At 44.6% G+C, this 21,290-nt stretch overlaps 1 long non-coding RNA gene across 1 annotated transcript; it reads left to right on the top strand.

Annotated features, from left to right (window-relative positions):
* The first annotated feature begins 13,381 nt into the window (after positions 1-13,381).
* LOC308471699 lies at positions 13,382-20,950 on the top strand. The gene is made up of 2 exons (XR_013983096.1): positions 13,382-13,636; positions 20,290-20,950. It is a non-coding gene; the product is annotated as an uncharacterized lncRNA (long non-coding RNA).
* The last annotated feature ends 340 nt before the right edge of the window (positions 20,951-21,290 follow it).

Raw genomic sequence — 21,290 nt, 5'->3', positions numbered from 1 at the left:
GGGACTGAGAGAGATTTGCGAGCCTCGGACATAAGATCACCAGGCTAGAAAGATGGACTAATTGGACTTTGGTTAGGGATTGAAACCGGGGAGAGAAGGGTGGGATCTAGAAGTCCAAAGGGGGCTTGTTTTTCGTCTTTGCAGTGTAACTATAGGTTTTTTATTATTACAAGAATGGGGAATCTGTGGAGGGGAAATAGTGGCAACCTTAGGAAAGGTACCTTTTTTAATTTTATTTTTACATTTCTGTTTCTTCTTTTTATATAGGATTAAGGTATATATTTTAAAAATTGCCAAGGAACAACAACGAATTAAAGTTAAAAACTACTACAAAAAATTATTTTAATTAAACTAAGGTTAAGTGATTTTAATAAACTATGTTTAGGACATTAAGGGAAGAACTTGCTTGAATAAACAACTGGAGTTGGAATACAATAAGGGGAGACGTGGGGAAGTCCTGAAAAGAAGTTACTGAAAATGAGTGGTAAAAGGTGGAAATTTCCTATGTTTTTTTTTTTGTGTGTGTTTTCTTTTGGTTTTCTTACTTTTTTCTTTTCTATTTTTTCTTATTTGCTTTGTTATTTGTAATTTTTTGAAAATCTAATAAAGATTATTAAAAAAAAAAAAAATTTCAAGTGGAGGTATAACAACTCACACTGTCAGGAAACAATGTATGATATTAGAACTATATAACAGAATACTCATGTCCTGAGGAATCTTCACAGTGCTATCCTCTGCATGTCTACTCAGAGGCAACTGCTGAGTTCAGTGGGCTTACTCAGTAAAGTAGGTATAGGATTACAGCCTCAGATATCCTTCTGGAAAAATGCACAATGTCTATCTAGGAGACATGTGTTTATTTTTGCAATCAATTACTGTGGCTGTGTACAAACCATGCCTTTAAAGCACATTCGAAATGGCATGCTTTCCCTCAAAGAATTGCAGTTTAGCCCTCGCGGAGTTACAATTTCCAGCAGCCTATAACAAACTACGTTGCCCAGAATTCTTAAAGGCATAATGCATATGCAGCCTGGGTGAACGCATGGTGTAAATTAAATAGCAGTTTTTCTCTGCCTGAGCCTATTCCATCAACTCCTGGACAATGGTCAAGGATGATGGAAGTCGTAAGAGGGGCACAAATTCCATGGCCCTGATCTAGATTAGTGTTTCTCAGCTAGGAGCCAGATGGCCTTCTGGGGACCCCCAGGATATTCCAAGGGGGCCACAGGTGGAAATTGTATAAATGGGGGGGGGGGATGGCATGAGACTAGGGGGCCACAGAGGGAAGTGAGAAGTGAAGAAAACAGAGAAGTGACTGAGAAAAGAAAACAGAAAAGAAAAAGATAACAGAGCAGTGCAGAAAATGGAAAACAGAGAAGTGGAGTGAAAAGAGAAGTGACCGTGATTCCCAGTGGATGGATCGCCATGCGCACTCTGCAACAACGTTGCTTCCGCTTCCTTCTCCCTCCCACTTCTGCACTCCACCACTGTGCGCACCAAGCTGTCGGCAAGCTGTCTGGTAGGACGGGGGGGGGGGGAGCACAGGAAGGAAGCAAGGTCGGAAGGGGGACACAGTTGGAAAAAGGGTGGGAAACACTGATCTAGACAGCTCCAGCTTCCCTCCCACGTTGAGAAGAGCGAAGGAAAAGGAGCAAGTGAGACAGAACAGTTAGGGACACCCTGATCAATTTGAAACCACCGATCAAGCCTCTAGTATGATAATTGCCTTTATTGATCTTAGACTTGGCCCAATTCTGCCCTAGTTGCAATCCCCATCCCCTTGGCCTGGACTGTTATTGACTTTTTTTGCCTGGAGCAAAAAACCAAACTTGATATGGGACGTGGGTGTTTCCTAAGAGAAGCTAACAGGGCTGCACCTGCTTTACTTTCTCCTCTCCTCTCATGGTTGGCCAAAGAGAAAAGTTCAAACAGTGTTACTAAGTGTGTAAGGGCTGCTCGTGCAATTGATCTTTTACACACACTCATGCACCCCTTCCGCACATTTGTCCTCCTGCACTGCTAAGAATTTGGGGACAAAGGCTGATGACAAGGGCTTGTAGCTCAAAAAATAAGGCAGAAGAGGCTGTGTGTGACCCACATGTAGTGTGACCACAACAATTTGCACTGGGGCAATCTGAAATTCTCTGCGAAAGCTGAAATAAGCAACCTGCTGCTGTTTAGATCCTGCAAACTGAAGGACTAGAAACCTGTTGTTTTTCAAAGAAAAATGTAAGAAATACTGATAAAAAACCATAATGAGTTATATTTAGTGCTAGTCATACTCAGAGAAGACCCATTTCAATTAATAGACATGGCTGATTTAGGTTCATTAACTTTAATGGGTCTACTCTTAGTAGAGGTAAATTGGAGACAAGCCACTGATGTTGTAATTGTGGAATATGCCTAGTCTTGAATGCCTCTCTTCTTCTCTTTCAGAGATGAAGGATAGGAATGCAAGTGTCAATCTTCACAACAAAAAGGGGTTTTCCAAGCCAAGGAAATTGCTCACACCAAGCTGGGAAATTTACAGAATGAACTGCTGAGATCCTGTATCCAGTTCTGACATTTCCATTTTGAAAAGGTTGTTGAGAAACTGGAGAGGATGCATGAAAGTGTGGCAGATATTGTCTGGAAAACATAAAGCCAAAAAAGTTAATACAAACACATGTTCATATGCTAATATATATGGAATGTTGCTGGGTACTTTAAGGAAACAGGCACACACGAAACAGAAATTTGCATAAATCAGCTTTCCCCAGGATGTTTTAGATTGCAACTTCCATTGTAAACTTGGAATAAATATCATTTAAAAAAAAAATAGATTGCAACTTCCATCCTTCTTGACCTTGGGCCATTCTGGCTGGGGCTGGTGCATTCCAGGTGTTGAACAGGTTGGCAGCTGCCAAGGGGCAGGCCCAGAGGGGTGAAAAAACAATGCCTCTCCACTCTGGCTCGGGGTGCCCATCCATCCACGTACCCCCTGGGGCCACTACTCCCCTGCTCTGGGAGGCCAGACAAAGGGACAGTGGGCACTGATATAAGGGCACAAAGGAGCCTAGGTATGCCTCTAATGCAGCCCATCATATCTGGAGAGCACCAGGTTGGGAAAAGCTAGCATCAGGGTACAGAATGTAAACTGTGATCCTCAGATGACGGGCTGTATAGAAATTTATAATAATAATAATAATAATAATAATAATAATAATAATAGAATGTCTCTGGGTAAAATGGAGAGGGTGAGTGACTAGGGCCTCATCATCACTGCACAAAGGGCAAAGTGGCACACTCCCACCTCAAGCCAGGAACAAATGTGAGCCAGATTGCCAGATGAATCTTACTTCTGCACTGAGGACAGCATCTGGTTTGGAAAACCAATAGCTGAAATGACCTTGAAGGCAATGTGGAAATAGACCCCATTCCAAACCATGCTTCTTTCTTCATCCATATATATATATATATATATATATATATATATATATATATATGGTTTACAACATAAAAACCATACAGTGAAAAACATATTGAATAGTTAAGAACAATATTAAAAAGTTAAAAACAGACCATTGTAGAAAGATGTATTCTTAATTGCCTGCATAAGCCAGGTGGAACATAAAGTTTTCAGCAGGTGTTTAAAATTTGGAACAGAAGGTGCCTGCAATCAGGGAAGATGTTCATAAAGTAACCCACTGCTGGTAACTTATGCTGCTTAAGTTAAGCTATTTGAGCCCTACCATGTCTGCTGGGACGCGGGTGGCGCTGTGGGTTAAACCACAGAGCCTAGGACTTGCTGATCAGAAGGTTGGTGGTTTGAATCCCCGCGATGGGGTGAGCTCCCGTTGCTCGGTCCCTGCTCCTGCCAACCTAGCAGTTCGAAAGCACGTCAAAGTGCAAGTAGATAAATAGGTACCGCTCCGGCGGGAAGGTAAACGGTGTTTCCGTGCGCTGCTCTGGTTCGCCAGAAGCAGCTTAGTCATGCTGGCCACATGACCTGGAAGCTGTACGCCAGCTCCCTCGCCCAGTAAAGCGAGATGAGCGCCGCAACCCCAGAGTCAGTCACGACTGGACCTAATGGTCAGGGGTCCCTTTACCTTTACCTTACCATGTCTGCTAAGTGCTGGAGAAAATGTGTGCAGCACAGTACCTACATGCATATGTGGTGGCACTGCCCTCACGTAGTACGCTTCTTGGACCAGCTTTTTGACCACTTGCCCCTGGGAACAAAATGAAGTGTATCAATATCTCCTCCTCCAGCTCTCGTATTCTTATTCACTGCTCTTGAGCTATCCTGCAAGGCACTCGTCATCTCAGTACTCGTGGCTGCTTGCATGATAGTGGCGGGTTGGGGGATGGAAAACTTTCTTGCACATCACTTTTACTGGTTAGTACAGGCAAATTTAGTACATAGGCTTGTCTGAGAAACTGACGCACAACACCAGATTGAGTAAGGGCCAATCCAAGACGGATACATTTGAGGAAGTCCAGTTTCTGCACGTTGCAAGTATTGTTGAATTGGTGGAAGGAGGTGAGGCTGCTGGCCTTGCTTGTTTAGCCTTAGGAGAGACTCAACATGATCGCCAACCCACCCTGAGGTTGTGCATTGCTCCTGAAACCCCTTCCTAGTTTCTTCTTTATACACAAGTGTATGCAGCAGAAACAAATTATATCAAAAGTTTATTCTTGCTTGCCTTTGATTTGCACATGGTAATACATGTCTATTACATTGTATTGTTCAAAATAATTAATAAAAGGGTACTTAAAAACAACAGCAACAACTGGTGGCAGAGCTGCACTGTAGCCACAAGTAGCAGGCTAGTTTAAGGGGAACAAGACAGGCTATGTAGCATAAATACTCAGTCAAATGAGTGGGGTACAAATACTACTCCTACTACTACTACTACTAATAATAATAATAATAAAGCTCTGTCTTCCAACACCTTCCTACTGCTCCTCACTTCTGCCACCTCACTGACAGGACCACCTGTGGCACCCAGCTACCCCGCAAGACGGGTAGACAGCATGACTGCACTGCAGTTCCCATAATCCTTAAGCACTGGCCACGCTGCTTGGGTCTGATGGTGGTTGTAATCCAAGGACACCTGGAGGGCACCATGTAGGAATGGAGGCAAGGGGCAGGAGATCTGGGCCCCGACACAAAGAACCCAGGGCTCACAGCCTCCCTGCTTTAACAGATAAACCAATGTAATCTGGACTAAGTGACACTGAACTAGGAAAAAGTTGTAATGATTGTGGTAGACAGCTCAACAAAAATGTCAACTCTGTAGGCAGTATGTAGTAGTTAGTGAGAGGGAAGGGCAAAGTCCATGTTAGTGGGTATTAGGAAAGAGATTTTGATACAAATTGGCCGGTATTGTAATGGCCTACTAGAAATCCATGGTGTGGCCACAATTGGAATGTTGTGCACATTTCTGGTTGACCCGTTTAAAGATGGAGTATCATCGATTTGGGGAACATGTATAAAAAGACAAGAAAAACGACCGAGGGGTTGAAGGACATTCCCTCTGAGGGAACGTGAGCATCTGAGGCTCTTTTGAGGGAAAATGACTAAGCAGAAACATGACAAGAGTTTTATAAAATTATGCATGGCATGAAGGAAGTGGACAGAGAAATGTCCCAATAACCTATCTTGGACTCATCTATTGAAATATGCTACATGTGAGGCTTCCCTTCAAGAGCCAAAGGACTAGTGGGCACAGGCACACAACAGGACAAATCAGTAATAGGATTTATTGTATAGTTGTATTTCTTGCTTGAAGTCTTGTTTTAGCACTGCTTTTCTTGATGTTTCTAATGTGACGGGGCCCCTGCAGACTGGCAGAGGCTTTTTTGCATTGTTGTTATTATTACTGTATTATTAATTGAATTTATAGACTCCCCCAGTGCTTTTTTTCCTTAAAAAATGTTTAGGGGTACTCTCATTTTCCTACTCATATTGAAATACTGCCCCTCAATGAGGCCAAACTTAGATTCACAAAACATTTAGGGGTATGCGTACCCCTGCCTACCCCCAGAAAAAAAGCACTAGACTGCTCTATACCCGAGGTATAGGTCTTATATAGTGCACTAATGGTGGATTTACACTGGACTGTTGACATGTCCTTCTGCTTTGTTAGCTGCTCTTCAATACTTCCCCAATCTTACCCTCATTATTGTCACCCAGAGGGGCACTTTTGCGCTATATATGAGAACATATACAAAAGTGGGACAAACACACGCATCTGCTGGAAACATCTGTGGCATGAAAAATTACAGGATTGTCACAGGAAGCTACTGGACTTATACTAGTTGGAAAGGAATCAGTATGTATGCCCCAAAGTGCTTGCAGGTGCAAACAGTATTGGAAGTGGCACTGTGTATAACCGGCCCATTAACTGGGGACCCTCCAGATGTCTCTTTTTATTGTGCATTCATGCTTATGCATGCACAATAAAAAGAGACATCTGGAGGGTCCCCAGTTGCAAACTATCATAGGATCCTGTTGGATGAAGGGTTGTGTAAAAATCCAATCAATCAATATGTAAAAGACCTTTCAGAAACTTCAGCTAACTCATAATTCAGAGACTAGACTACTGACTGACAGAGGCTATATGGAACACATCCCACCAGTTCTGAAAGAACTTCACTGGGTTCCTGTGCATTTTCTTTTTAAAAAAACCAACAACTTTATTTCAATAAATCAGTCAATCATCTTATTTGTATGCCGCCTTTCCGAAGTTATGGTTTTAAGGTGGCTTACAACATATTAAAATTTTACTAAAGTAGCCATAAACAATACGCAAAACATCAAAAGGTACACAACCAAACGGAAAATTTTCCACATAAATCGTAAGATCCAAAATAAAGATACAAAGAATTAGCATCAACGACACCCATAAGGGCCCCCCAACAAAAGCCCCTAAACAATACCCCAGTCCAAGATTCTGTTCAGCAGTCTCAGCTTCTGTTGCTGGAGTCAACCAGGGCCCTACCCTCCCAGGCCAGGTGGGAAAAGGCCTGCAGGTCTTCCAGGACTCAAAGCAAGAAGTTACCAAATCAGCAACAGCAACCCAAATAAGAAGAGTTAAATATCATTGTCAGGCTCCCCAAAACACAGTGGCAGTAACTCTTCCTTGAAAGTAAGGAAGATATCTTTGTTCAGGCTAATAGTAATAGAGACAGACCCAACAGCAAGCACAAGGTGCAGAAGTCCAGATTTCAAGGTACACGAGCAAGACTTTGGAAGGAGATAATTAGACATTCATGGGGAATAAAGCTATTGGTGGTGCTGTTCTTGATGGATGTGTGTTACCTTCAGTATCATAGGTGGTATTCCTCTGAATATCAGTCACAGGGCACACAGGTGAGCAGGATGCTGTTGATATTCTGCTTTTGGGCTTCCCACAAGCACCTGGGTGATCACTCTGAGAAGAGGATGCTGAACTAGATGGGCCTTGGGTCAAATCTAGCAGACCTCTTCTATTGCACCCTTGATGCTGGTCTGGCTCTTACATTCATATGAAAGTTGTAAGTAAGCTAGTCTAGTTAGTTTATTATAAAACTTAACACATAGCAACCATGCACACAAAAGCTTTCACTTTTCAGACAATTGTGAAAACTTAACTGCTGGCCAAAGGTAAATAAACAGTAAACACTAAAGCACAAGTGAAAAAGTTATTTGTTGAAAGGTCTAGGCACCGGGGGGGGGGCAGTATAAAGGAAGGACTCTCTTAGGAGGAAGAGATTTCTTAAAATTTCAAAATGCAAATTAGATCTTCTAAGATGTGCAACAGCTGTGGGCATGATGTTGTGAGCCAGACGTCTGCGGAGATGTTGTATAAGAGATGACAGGCAAGGTGAATAAGCTAAAAAATCAGAGAGATGCCCCCAGGAGGCAGAGGAAATGGTGGATTCATAAATCAAAAGTTACGGATGTGGAAACGTGAAATGACGACTGTAAGTTATTGGTGCTCCAGTAACTTTATGTCACTTTATGGGATGGAGCAATACTGGGAAACACAAAAGAAGCGCTGAATTCCTGTAGGAAGTTCTTAAAGAAAGGGTGTGACTGACTAGCATCCAATTACTGAGAGTAATTGATGGCACCACATTTCTTCCAGGATAAAACATCCTTTGGGCATTTCTTCCAAAGTCTCCAAGTTATTTCAAAATGTTCACATTTGTGTGAACAGCTAAAGTCTCCTGTGCACAATTGCAACATTCTGAAGCTCTTGCAAAGGTGTGCTGAAGAGGACTAGAGCATGCATCATCAAACACTGGCTGGATCCAGGGATTCGAAGGGTATCAACATACAGCCTAATACCCCAAACTCATTCATATTCATTCATACTGTATATTCATTCATACTGTATATGCTCCAAAGACTGATTTAAAAATAGGGTGATTAAATGGAACCCACCCCAAAGGTTACAGTAAATGTTTGTCAAGTTGTGATAGGTCCAATAGCTGCTGAAAAGCCCACCTTTTATACAGATGGAGAAGTAATGAGTGCTAAGAGCATCTACACCTGTGGAGACTAGATTGTTCTTCAGTTCTTCCGGGGGGGGGGGGAGAGATTGAACTTCCTGTGGCCTGAGGGCTGCTCCAGATGACATATTTATTCAAACTTTTGTCATGATTTGCAGATGTTAGATTATATCCAGTCTTTATTAAGCATTTGTTTTCTTTGCAGAGAAATTATACAACCACAAACATTCATCCCAATTTGCTTGTGGGGCATATATACAGTATGTATTCCTTGTTAGTCATTCATTTCACATTTTCCAGTGTATTTGCCCCTTTCCAAACCACAAAAGTCTGTTTCTTATGAAATCTGAATTTGTTGCACTTGAGTTTAATCCAATTTAATTACGCAAATCTAAATTTCCAGGTATATGCTTAAATCCTTCCTTCAAAATAGGAGAAAGGCAGAAAAATCACAGGGGAAAATGCAGCATGTAAATGATTGGATGATAGCTTCATCTGTGTGGATGCCCCATAAAAAAACGCGTGAATGAAGTGGTGGCAATTCCACACAAAACACATTGGAGGCTTCTAGCAGGTGTTTATTGTGGGGCCAATGCTCTTCCTGCATGCAGCATCCATACAATGTTTTCGGTATCAAACTGCCTGCCTGTATTCCATATCCCCACAACCCATTTAATAAAGATTTACTATTTCTAGGAAAATTCCAAGAAATGTTAAAGCAAAACGAAACCTGTTGTCAATTATCCATTTGCAATATCTCAATGATCCATTTCCAAATAAAGCTCCTGTCTGGAAACACCCCTAATGTTGGAACACTCAACCCTTTATCTCAGCCCCTATCTAAACAAAGAAAGTGAATTCTTACAGGGAAGTCTCAGTTTCCCATCTCTCCTTCCATCACTTACCTTCTACTCAGTGGCGTAGCGTGGGGGGTGCAGGGGGGCCCGGCCGCACCGGGCGCAACATCTGGGGGGCGCGCTTGCACTCACAGCTCTCTGCCCCTACCTGGCTCACTAACTCTCTCTCACTGCAGTGCTGGCTGTGTGAATCCGATCCAGCCGCTGGGTGGCCGCCCACTGTGGAGGGGGTGGGTGCCAGGCGTGCAGTGCGGAGAGAGAGTGAGGGACTATCTGGGGGAGGGACAGTGCAGCGGCCGCCCAGCGCAGCGCTGAGCGCGGGAGAGAACCACACCAGACCAGCTCAGGCAGCAGCAAGAAGAAGCTGGCAGCGGCGGCAGGTTAGGGGTTAGGGGGCGCAAATTACTTGCCTTGCCCTGGGTTAGGGGGCGCAAATTACTTGCCTTGCCCCGGGTTAGGGGGCGCAAATTACTTGCCTTGCCCCGGGTGCTAACAACCCACGCTACGCCGCTGCTTCTACTTTGTTGTATGTTTGTATTTGTACAACAATGGGATAGGATTGTTCCTATACTGACAACCTACAAAGGATAGACTTCACAATCCTTGCCTATCACTGGGAGACCATGAAGGGACAGGTGCAGCTGGTCAATGGCCATCTTCAGATTTCTGTGTCAGTTAACTGTGAACAACAGCCAAGATTGGTAAGCACAAAATGTTTGGCAATATTGTCTAAACTCGCCCCCCCCCCCATGTTTGAGACAAATCTGAGGAATTTTCAATTTAGTTAACCTTAACAACATGTCAAAAATGCATTGCGTGTCATTTATTGCCTGCCATTTATTGGGTTATTGTTTTTATTTTTATTTTATATATTGTGATCTTTTCTGTGAACTGCCCTGAGACCTCCGGGTATAGGGTGGTATATAAATTCAAATAAAAATAATAATAATAATCTGTAGCTTTTTAAGTATTGAATGTCTTCTCTGATCTTGATGTTGATTTCGAGTATCTCAACCTATCTTGAAAAGTTCCTAACTTTTTAAAATTCAGTTTTTATTGCTGTTCTTTATGCAACACACCCTGCTCACTTTTATTTATTTCTACCTGCGGACCTTTCCTATGCAAGCCATGTGCGATGATAGCCTCCAGTACAAATAACTGTGTTAAAAGTCCCATAATCTCCTGCTATTTCATGGTTCTGTGAGGAGCCTTCCCTGAATCCCAGTGGAAGCTTTCCTGTGTTTCCTTTTCTAATGGGAAATGATGTAAAAAGCATTGCTTGGGGCTGCTCTTACCGTAATCAAACAGGATTGTGCGTGAGAAATTCTGCTTGTACGTATTTGCCTGTGGGAGGTATTTGTGGGAAATCTAATGTCTGGTTTTCCCAGCATCTGCAAGCAGGAAATTATTTTCCCTCAAAGCACTATAGTGATATTCTGAGGGTGTCCAGAAGCCTCTTCTATACCCTTGTGATGTTGAATATATAAGTCTGCAAGTTTTATCATTGGTCTTCCCATTCTTCATCATTTTGACCATTTGAGTCAAATGTTGCGGGTTGGACTAGAAGACCCTTGGGTCCCTTCCAACTCTAAGATTCTATTATTCTAACCCCCTGCAATGTAGGACTTTCAACTAAAACATCCATGACAGATAGCCATCCAACCTCTGCTTAAAAGCCTCCAAGGAAGGAGAGTCCACCACCTCCTGAGGGATGAACAGAGCTTACCACCAGAAAGTTCTTCCTGATATTTAGTTGGAATCTCCTTGCTTGTAACTTGAAGCCATTGCTACAGGTATTACCCTCTGGAGCAGGAGAAAACAAACTTGCTCCATCACTCATGTACTGTAACAGCCCTTTAGATACCTGACGGTGGCTGTCATATCTCCTCTCAGTGTCCTCTTTTCCAGGCTACACATACCAAATTCTCTCAACTGTACCTCATAAGGCTTGGTTTCCAGACCCTTGATCATCTCGACAGGAGTTATTGGGAGTCAGCACAAAAGACCTGGGGCTTTGGCAATCACTCGTAGCCGAGTAAGATTGTCTTCCATAAACATAGTTTTAAAAGTGAGTCTGTAAGTGACTGTAGAGGCCAATTCTGGATCCACAAGTCTAACCACAGTGGGGACATAGGTTTCTGGGCGGGAGTTGATCATGGTGAGGGTTTGCCCTACATGCCTTCCTCTTAGCGTGTTTCTCCCTTTTGCCCTGAGTTTGAGTGTCTTTAAAACCTCTGAAGCGTCTTCAAAACCTTTGACACCTTTGGTCAAGGCTGTTCTCCTGTTGGAGTGCTCGCAGGCCAATGTTTCCCAGTTGCCGGTGTTCATACTACATTTTTTTAGATTTGCCACCCAAACCATCCTTTAACAGTGCCCATGACCGGCTGGCGTAACTTCCTGTCATAAAAGACGTGGGTGGCCGCAACCCCATAGTAGCCTTTGACTGGACTTAACCGTCCAGGGGTCCTTTACCATATCCATAAATAAAAACAATGGATGTACAAACTGACATACTGTAATGAAAAAAATAATGAAGATGCTTTGGGAATATATGCAGATAAATGTAGGAAATAGGTACTTATTCAGAAAACCTGAACAGTCTTTGTCTCATAGATGTGCAGGGTGTAAGAGAATACAAAATGTCCCAATTGTTATGTCGAGAATATTGCCTTTCTTAGGAAATGCCCTACTAATGGAGATACACAAGATGTCAACACAGGCTGTGAGGACTTTCTCACCCGTGTTCTGTCTGCAACTTGCTTCCTCTGCATTCCTTTAATTTGTGGTCACTTGGGGTGAAGGATTTGATAAAAGCGCCTAAGGGCAAAACTATGCATTGTGGGGAGTTCCCTGGTTCTCTTAAGAGACAATGTGTGTTCTTGGATACCAGGGGTGACTCACCTGTAGCCTTCCAGTTGTTGCTGGAGGACAGGACTCACCATCCCAGCTACCTTGCTGAAAGTTGCTTCCACCCATGTGATCTCAAAGCTTCATGGGAAAGGATGTGGGGGCAATTTTTCCTCCACAGGTGTAAATGCAGCTTTGAAACCGGGCCATTGTCAGAACAAAACTGACATGTCTATTGGCACTAGCACCATCTGCTGGGTTGTCACCATCCAGGGAAGGCAGAACGACATCACAAAAACGCCCCCAAAAGTGCACATAAGCTGCATGACGGCGCCGAGAGCTGTTGCAGCCCAGGGCATTTTGCTGCGGATGCAGGGCCAAAATGAAGCATTCAAGGGCCAACATTTTCACGAGCCTTTTCAGACAGTAGCTCCTGCTTTCACAGCACCCCACCCACCCACCTTCTTGGTACCAGGAGCCAAGGGAAGAGTGGGTTCCTGCTTCCTCATCCCCATCTCATGTAAACTAGGCAAGACGCCCCATTTCACTGCTTCTGTGTGTCTCTACCCCCGTCATTGGAGCCAACTCGTAGGAGCCAAAGTCCCTTCGCCCCCCCCCATAAAATATTTGTGGGGGCTAACCCCCAAGTTGATGGGCATTGCCATTCAAATGGTGTGTGTGCACTGCTTCTTGTAATCGATTATGAGGGGTGGGGTTTACCTGCCCCCCCCATTTCACTCAGATTGGCACCCCTGACCCCCATCGTTCAGCCCAGACACTGAGATCTAGCTCTGATGGCTTTTTTGGCAGTTCCCTCACTGCGAGAAGTGAAGTTACAGGGAACCATGCAGAGGGCCTTCTCTGAAGTGGAGATAAATAACTATACAACTTAGTTATACAGTATAGTCAAATGGGAAAGCCAGTCAAATGGGCAGAGTACTGTTGTTGTAGTTGTTATCTTTGTTGCAGTTGTAGTTGTAGTACGTAGTAGTAGTTGTTATTGCTGTTCTAACAACGATCCCCTCGGGCGCCTCTGCTTCTGAACGAACTTTGACGCACCGACCACCGAAACAAGCAAGCTGCAACAACAGATCGAAAGGTTGTAGCAGAACCCCTGTTTGACGGGGGCACGCGCGAGGGGTGGGGGGCGGCGGCGCGTGGGCGGGGGGGACGACGGGACCGCGTCCAATGAGAAGGCGAAGCCCCTCTCCAAAGGGTTAACGGGCAGCCAATGGGAGCCGCACGGCGCGGATCCCCCACACGCTCCATTCAAGAATCTCAAGTATTCAAGATGGACGGAAGGGAATGCGGAGAGGAGAAGCGGGAGCTGCTGCTTTGAGCGCCTTCCACTTCCATGCCCGGGGGAAAGGGGGAGGAAACTCCCCGCAAGTTTCCACCTCTGCCGCTGGGGGAGGCGAGAGACGAGGAGAAGCCCGAGAGCTGCTGAAAGGGTAAAGGCGTCCAATGGCTCGCGAGGGGGGCCCCCTCCCCTCCTCCGGCGCCCCTCGCACAAGCTCCGAGTCTGAAGCGCGGGGGCTCGGGGGTGTTTTCGTGTGGCGGCTCTGTGGAGAGGGGCGAAGGCTGGACGGGGCCCCGCCCGGAGTGCTGCTAGAGACCCCCGGGGAACGGGGGCGGCGACCTTCCGAGTCTTTAACCTGCCTTCCCCGCCCCCGTCCTTCCAGCCCCCCGCCAGTTCCACTCAAGCGCCCTTTGGCGAGGCTTCTCGGGAGTGGCGTGAAGGAGGGCAGGGCGGGGGAAAGGCTTCCTCCGGCTGGTGAAAAAAGCAGGAGGCGAGAGTCCCCCAAAATCCCTCGGGGGACCACTCTCTCCCGTGTCCTGGGCCCAGGAAAGAGGGGTCCCATGGGAATCAGAGAGTCCGGAAGAGCGAGCCCCCCCCCCCCCGAGCTTTCTCAGGTCTCCAAGAGTAGTCCCGGATTGCAGGCACCCCTTCTGCCTGGCCCGTCCCCCCCCCCAAATGTGACACGAAGGTACCTCGGACCCCCTTTTTCCTCTCAGGGCTTGCGCTCCTTTGTGAATGTGAATGCAAGGTAGAAAAAGCTGGAAGGGTTTTATGTAGACACCACAATTCCAGCCACCATGGTTATGGATGTTTTACAGGAAACGCAAAAGGTGCTTTGAGTGTGCTCTTTGGGGGGCGGGGACCCTGTATCACGTGTACAAAAAGTTCTGTGTTCTTCTCAGTTCATATTTGGATCCCCCCCCCCAAACTAGGACATATGCACATTGGGGTTTGAGCTGAGAGGATCTTGCATGTCCTCACTGGCCACACTTTTGTAGCTCAGCAACCAGCAAGTCTGAGGAGGAAGGCTGCCTAGGATGTCTGTTAAAGATTGATTCTAAAGACCTCAATCCCCCAGTATCTAGAGGACTTCTCCAGCCCGGTGACACTTTAGCCTGTGTTGTTTACATTTTTGCCCACTGGAGACCCAAGCCTATGCAAAAACCAAGAACATGTAATGGGCGTAGCTCTGTAGTAGAGGATCTGCTTTGCGTGCAGAAGGTCTCAGATTCAGCCCCCAGCATTTCCAGGCATGGCTGGGAATATCCCTGTCTGCAACCCTGGAAAGCCACTGCCAGTCAGGGTAGACAATATTGAGCTAGATAGACCCATAGACTGATCCGATATAAATCAGCTCCCTATGTTCCTGTTTGCATTGTCCGGGGTAAAGTGATGTTCATTAGGACAGCACTGTTGCCTCCTGGGGACTAAAGTTTCCCGTTTAAGGGGAAACATGCAAGGTTACTGTACTTGTTGGGGTTTATTTTTCAGCTTTAGCAGAGGCTGCTGGGTTTTATGCACATCTGTGGCAGAAGCATCTACTCACAGCGTGGCTAAAGGCAATTTCAAATGGCTGGTATGTTGGCAATGGAGCTCAATCAGTGCAGTGCTGTATGTTGTACAGATTGAGAAAAAGACCTAAGAAATATTTGTGTGAGTTATCCCTGACCTAAGCAATTCATCCTTGCTTTGGGTGCAGTTTGACCAAGGTATATGTTTATGGTATACTGCCAATGTTAAACCGTATTAAGTCAGACCTGCAGTTCCCATCATTACAGTTCCTTTAAGCTAGGTCAGGCTTTCTCAACCTGGGCCCTCCAGATGTTTTTGGCCTACAACTCCCATGATCGCTAGCTAGCAGGACCAGTGGTCAGGGATGATGGGAATTGTAGTCTCAAAACATCTGGAGGGCCGAGGTTGAGGAAGCCTGAACTACGTGGTACACAGCCATCTTTAATGCAGAGTCAGTTCATACATAATAAAGCAGCAGCTTCCTGAAGGGGTTTGCAATTTAAACAGAGGAAGGGATAGAATCATAGAATCAGAGTTGGAAGGGACCCTGAGGATCATGTTTTTGCATAAAGTGAGAATTAAAGTTGAGAGAGTAAGCAATTTGCTAAATAAGTATCGCTAGCAAGACCAGACTGTATAGAAATTTGGTTGCCAGCCCAATGGGTTAGGGGAGAGAAGAGGAATTGACTTGGCCAATTTTTATTTTGCTTCAAGTACAGTGGTACCTCGGGTCAAGTACTTAATTCGTTCTGGAGGTCCGTACTTAACCTGAAACTGTTCTTAACCTGAAGCACCACTTTACCTAAGGTGGCCTCCTGCTGCTGCTGTGCCGCCGGAGCACGATTTCTGTTCTCATCCTGAAGTAAAGTTCTTAACCTGAAGCACTATTTCTGGGTTAGCGGAGTCTGTAACCTGAAGTGTATGTTACCTGAAGCGTATGTAACCCAAGGTACCACTGTAATTGTCAGAAAAACCAGAAAACTTCAGGGGGGTCCCCCCCCTCCTCAGTTTGCTTGTTTCTGGATCTGTGCATCTTGGGTGAATAGATACTCCCTGGTAACTGCTGAGTCTTGGAAAACACTGGGCTGCCAGCTTTGTTAATGTGGCTTTGCTGTTGTACTGGGCGAGTACCACCCAAGGATCTGCCATCCTCTGTATAATGGGATTTCTGCAAAACTGTAAAGCCCTTCAGCCAATGTTAACTCAAGTACAGGATTGTGCCCTCAGGTTCCTCATAGTTCTTTACAACTAATTGCCATCAATTCAGTTCAACAAAGCTTAATTAGGTGGAAATATATCCACTATAACCATCTTTAACCTGAAACCTGACAAAAGAGCTATAGTAGCATGAAACCAAGACATTATTAATCAAGGACACTTCTCCCTGGTCCGGTGATCTCTTACAGTGCAAGCCTAACCATGTCTATTCAGAAGCATGTCCTATTGAATTCAATGGGGCTTACTCCCAGGTAACAAGGGTTGGGATTACAACCTTGCTTCCTGGTGTGGGGCAGTTGTATTGGAGTGACCGTTCCATAAACTCAGATCGGACCACCTGAATGTGTGAGAAAAATCAGAGCATCCTGCACAGACTGGAAGAGACGATAGATTGCTCTGCCACCAAATACTAAGGCCTTAAATGTGCATAAATTGATGCAGGCCACCAACTTCCTTTCACAGACGTGCACAATTACCTGCTTTCAAGCATCAGTGTGAATTGACAAACTGCCTCCGCTCTGTATACTGGCTCCTAGCACTCAAGTTTGGACATGTAAGCATCATTGGATTTTGTGTCTTTACACCTAGTCAGGATTTTAGATTCCAGTGCTCTTCTAAAAACATTTAAAAATATATTCTAGTTACATGTGTCACTCAATCCATTCTGTTGCTGGGTGTAATAAACTTGAACCGGTCTTGTTTTTTTAAACAAACAAAAACCGTGACAAAATATTTCTTCCGGGGTCACATGAAGTAACTACAATTTAAACTGTCTTATTCAAAAGTGATGTGATGTCCTTATGGTACAACCCATATATGTAATCTCAGGGAACAACTCTAGAAGGTCCCTGTGTTACCTTTTCTGTTTAGAGCAATATAACTTTGGGGGAAAGCTGATCAGAGTTCTGGGGACGTGTTTCAGTGGTCTTTAACTATTTGTCCTCTATATTGTATACTAGAGGCTGGTTTTGTTTGTTTGTGAAAAGGGCAAAGTTCTTGGCTAAATGGGCAGTTTCAAATGCTTTCATCCTTGTCTTACGTAGTATTGCTTTCACAAGCAGCTTCCTTGCTCCTGAGCTCGGTCACATTGCAGCAATATTTTGTTGTAGTTCCAACAAAACTTGCACGCTTGTGAATCCTTGGAGGCATCCACCCAGTAAACTACTTACCTTAATTTATTAGAAAACATGCTTGAGTTCAGTTAAGAAATTGTCTCTGTCAAAGTCATGCATACTTCGATTTCATTTCTCTGGGTCATCTTGATTTTGTTAATAACATTTATGTTTGCTTTTACACTTTTTTTGACTTTTATATGAAGCCAAGTTTGGTATTTTGGTCTTCCAAGGTTTTGCAGATGGTTAATGCCTTGGGTTGCCCTTGTCTCTATTATTTTTAGAAGTTAGCAATGATTAAACATACAACCACTATCTGTCAAACATGCGGTTCCCCTCTTAAAGAGGTTCAGTGATTAGATATATATTTAATGGCCTCAACCAATATAACACAGTCTGAACTGAACTGCATTGTAGGAGAGGTTTGCCTACACTCTCTTTGTTAGATTACTGCAGCTATCTACCACTGAATTTGTGCAGCCAAGAAAGCCATGCAGACGAACTGCAACAAAAAGTCGGGATCCAGCAAAGATCCCTGTGTGTAGAAGAAGAGGTGTAGCCAACACAATGCTGTCCGGAGTTGCTGGACTACAACTTCCATCGTCCCTGACCATTGGCCATGCTGGCTGGCATTGATGGAAGTTGTAGTCCAGCAACTTCCAGAGGGCATAACTCCCCCACCCCTGGTGCAGAATATAAAAGCCTATATGGGTAGGGAGTGGGAGACTTATGAGAGAGGAGAGATTATATCTGTGGTGCAGCTCACTTGTCTAGTTCTTTCACTTGAAAGCCTCTTCTCTGCTCCCTTTGCTCTAGAAGCATGTTGTCATTTCCCAAAAATTCCAATTGCTTCATCTGTAGTTGCAAGGTTCAGCACTACTGGTAGGTGAATGACCTGTTGGTGAAAGATGAGGGTACCCTTTCCCACCAGCCCACGTCACAAAACAATCAGTCGGCCTCTCCATTTCATTTATGGCACAATTCCCAGCCAAACCACTTAGGCACTTTGTTATAAATACATCTGCATTAATTTTTACTGGTGAGCTGTTTGCTGGTTCTCTTTCAGAGGTCTCCATAGGCATATCCATATTGGATAGCAAGGTTTTGGTTCTGGGGGACAGAGTTTTGCCTTGGGTTACAACTTTTTTTTTAACCTGGTGTTCATATGAATCAAATTCCAAGGTCTTGTGGTGTGATTAGCATGGGATGTGGTTAAGGCAGTGGGGTGAGACTCCCAGCCTTGACTGACAGCACTCATAGCTTTGGAAAATAAACCTTCCACACCTGCACCTGTTTGCCATTCTGCCCCTTATTATCTATTTGCTTTGAGTTCCTCTGGGTAGAGCATGTATTTTACCCTCTACTTTCAACCCTGTTTGCCGCAACGGAGCTTCTGGTTGTTACGTGAAAACAGTTCCACCCAAAGTTCCTGCTGGAGGTCCATGGTGATATTTATAGCATCCATAGTGAATTCCATAGGATCAAGAGATCAGGTCAAGTGAATGCTTCAGTCCTCAAGGCTTACAGACCACAGCCAAACCAGTCATGCAGCAGTTGTCTGCATCTGGCAACAGTTGCAGGACAGACTGTCAGAGGACTTTGTTGCATATATTTGCAGAACTATGGTAAGGCCTTTATATGCTGCTCGTTGGACATAACGCACACAAAATTCTGCATGGTGATAACCTATATCAACCATTCAGCATATATTGTGGCCCATATAGTAGTTCACATGTAAATCACACTCTTGTCATATACACCAGACCACCAGATTGGAATATGTGCATTTGGTTGGCACAAAGACACATACTTGTTAATGGAAAAATTATTTCTGTGTATTGAATAGTAGTGAGGATTAGTTGATAGCTACAGTAACAGACATGGAATCAGGAAACCGAACATTGCTTATCCCTGACTCTGCTGCCTACTAGATGATTTGGAGTGTAAAGCTACTTTTTCTCCATTTGTCTCAATCTTCCAAGGGCATGGTGGAAATGGAGAATCCCAGATCTTCAGTATTTGTATACGAGATTGTATGTAGGGCCAAAAGTAAGAGACGAGTAGTACAGGTTTGAATCCATACCCAGAAATGTGAACACATGAATTCTATTAAAAGGTTTTAAAAGGTAAAGGACCCCTGGACGGTTAAATCCAGTCAAAGGCGACTATGGGGTGCGGCACTCGTCTCACTTTCAGGCCGAGGGAGCCAGCGTTTGTCCACAGATAGTTATCCGGGTCATGTGGCCAGCACAACTAAACCGCTTCTGGTGCAACGGGACACTGTGATGAGTGTGCATGGGAAAAGCTGTTTACCTTCCCACTGCAGCGGTACCTATTTATCTACTTGCACTGGTTTGCTTTCGAACTATTAGGTTGGCAGAAGCTGGGACAGAGCAATGGGAGCTAACCGGGGAGCTCACCACCGTTGAGCGAATTTGAACAGCCAACCTTCCAACTGGCAAGCCCAAGAGGCTCAGTGGTTTAGACCACAGTGCCACCTGCATCCCTAAGAATCGTAATATCCTAGTATCTAATGATTATTATTTTTAAGGTGGCTTATTTCTTACATTCCCATCTTGATGCAAAGTATTATCCCTTTGTAGAATTAAAACAACAACCCACAAATCTCACGTTGGAATTAAAAGAATACTAAGACAGAGGCATTTGTGGGGAGAGATAAGAGTTGAATCCAACTTTCTGGATCTAGCTGTTTGTTCAGTGGCTACACCAATGAGACACCATACTTGCACTAGAAAAAAGACTTTTCTGATCTGGCAAGTAGGGAGATTTTTTAGCCGTCTTCTAACAAGCACAGACATTTCCTTAATCTTCTGCCATTCCAGTTCACACTTAGTGAATAGCCTTCTCACTGCAGATGTGGAGCTGGTGGGTACAGTGACAGAGAGCAGTTCAGCTGTAGAAAGAAGTTATTCCATCTACTTTTATTCCCCTCCCTCTCTAGGTGGACCTTCTGAATCACCTTCTAGAAACACTGGGTGTTCCTGCTGAATGAAGACCAGAGAGGACGGTTGAAATTATTTGGGCACAGCAGCCCAGAAGGCACCCCAAAGAAAGCAAACGGATAAAGAGTTAAAATGAATCCCCCTTGTCTTGGGCGAGGTGAGAAGGTGGTTCTCTTGTTTCCGCATAGGAATTCGGAGAGAGGGAAAGAGTGTGCGAAGAGCCTCCTGAGGCACTGGGCATGGCCCCTGTCCAAGGCTCTTTTCACATTGTGCTACTGTCTGAGCCCAATGCAAGCAGTGCAATGTAAAAAGGGCATTGGGTGGGTGGCCACAGCAGCATGAAGCCTCTATACGTCCATTGCTGGCAATATTCAGGGGATAGGCATGGAGCCTTGCAATGTGAGGCAAAAGGAAGGTGTAACTGAGAAAACGGATAGTGCCCAGCAGCAGCAGCAAAACATAGCTCCTGTGACAGCTGAAGTGCTCCCATCCACCCCAAATATATATGGGGCTGTTCAGCATCAGCTGTTCACAGCCAACATGGTTTGGCATCCGAGTGGAAGCTGAAGGGTTGTTGCTTTCTTGCAAGTCACCTTTGACTGTTCTCTTTCCGAGGCGTTACAGCAGCCTATTGCCTAATAAATGTTACCGCTTCTTTAACTGGGTGTCTCCTGTGTTCTCAAAGTTGCTGAATTGCTGGTAAATGTTAAAATTTGTGGGAAAGAAAGCTCTGACTCATTCTAGATGTGGAAAGGAAGACATGGGCAGCGACTTCCTAGAATATGGTAATTTTGCACATACAGTTCTGTTAAGTTTTCAAATGGGGAGAAACTTTGTGGCTTGTATTTTTTTGTATATGTGGGTTTCCCAATGCTCATCCCAATGGTGCTGATGTTTGGTTATTTTAAAAGAAAAAGAAGCATAGTGGGCTTTCCAAGTTCAAGCAATGAGCCGTTCTTGTTTTAGAGAAGTCCTCTTGGGACGTTTGGCTAGCAAGCTT

The sequence above is a fragment of the Podarcis pityusensis genome (genome assembly GCF_964106645.2).
Source record: "Podarcis pityusensis genome assembly, chromosome: 1".
NCBI classification, from domain to species: Eukaryota; Metazoa; Chordata; class Lepidosauria; order Squamata; family Lacertidae; genus Podarcis; species Podarcis pityusensis.
Note: the sequence above shows the minus strand (reverse complement) of the source record. Positions and strands in the feature narration are given on the sequence as shown.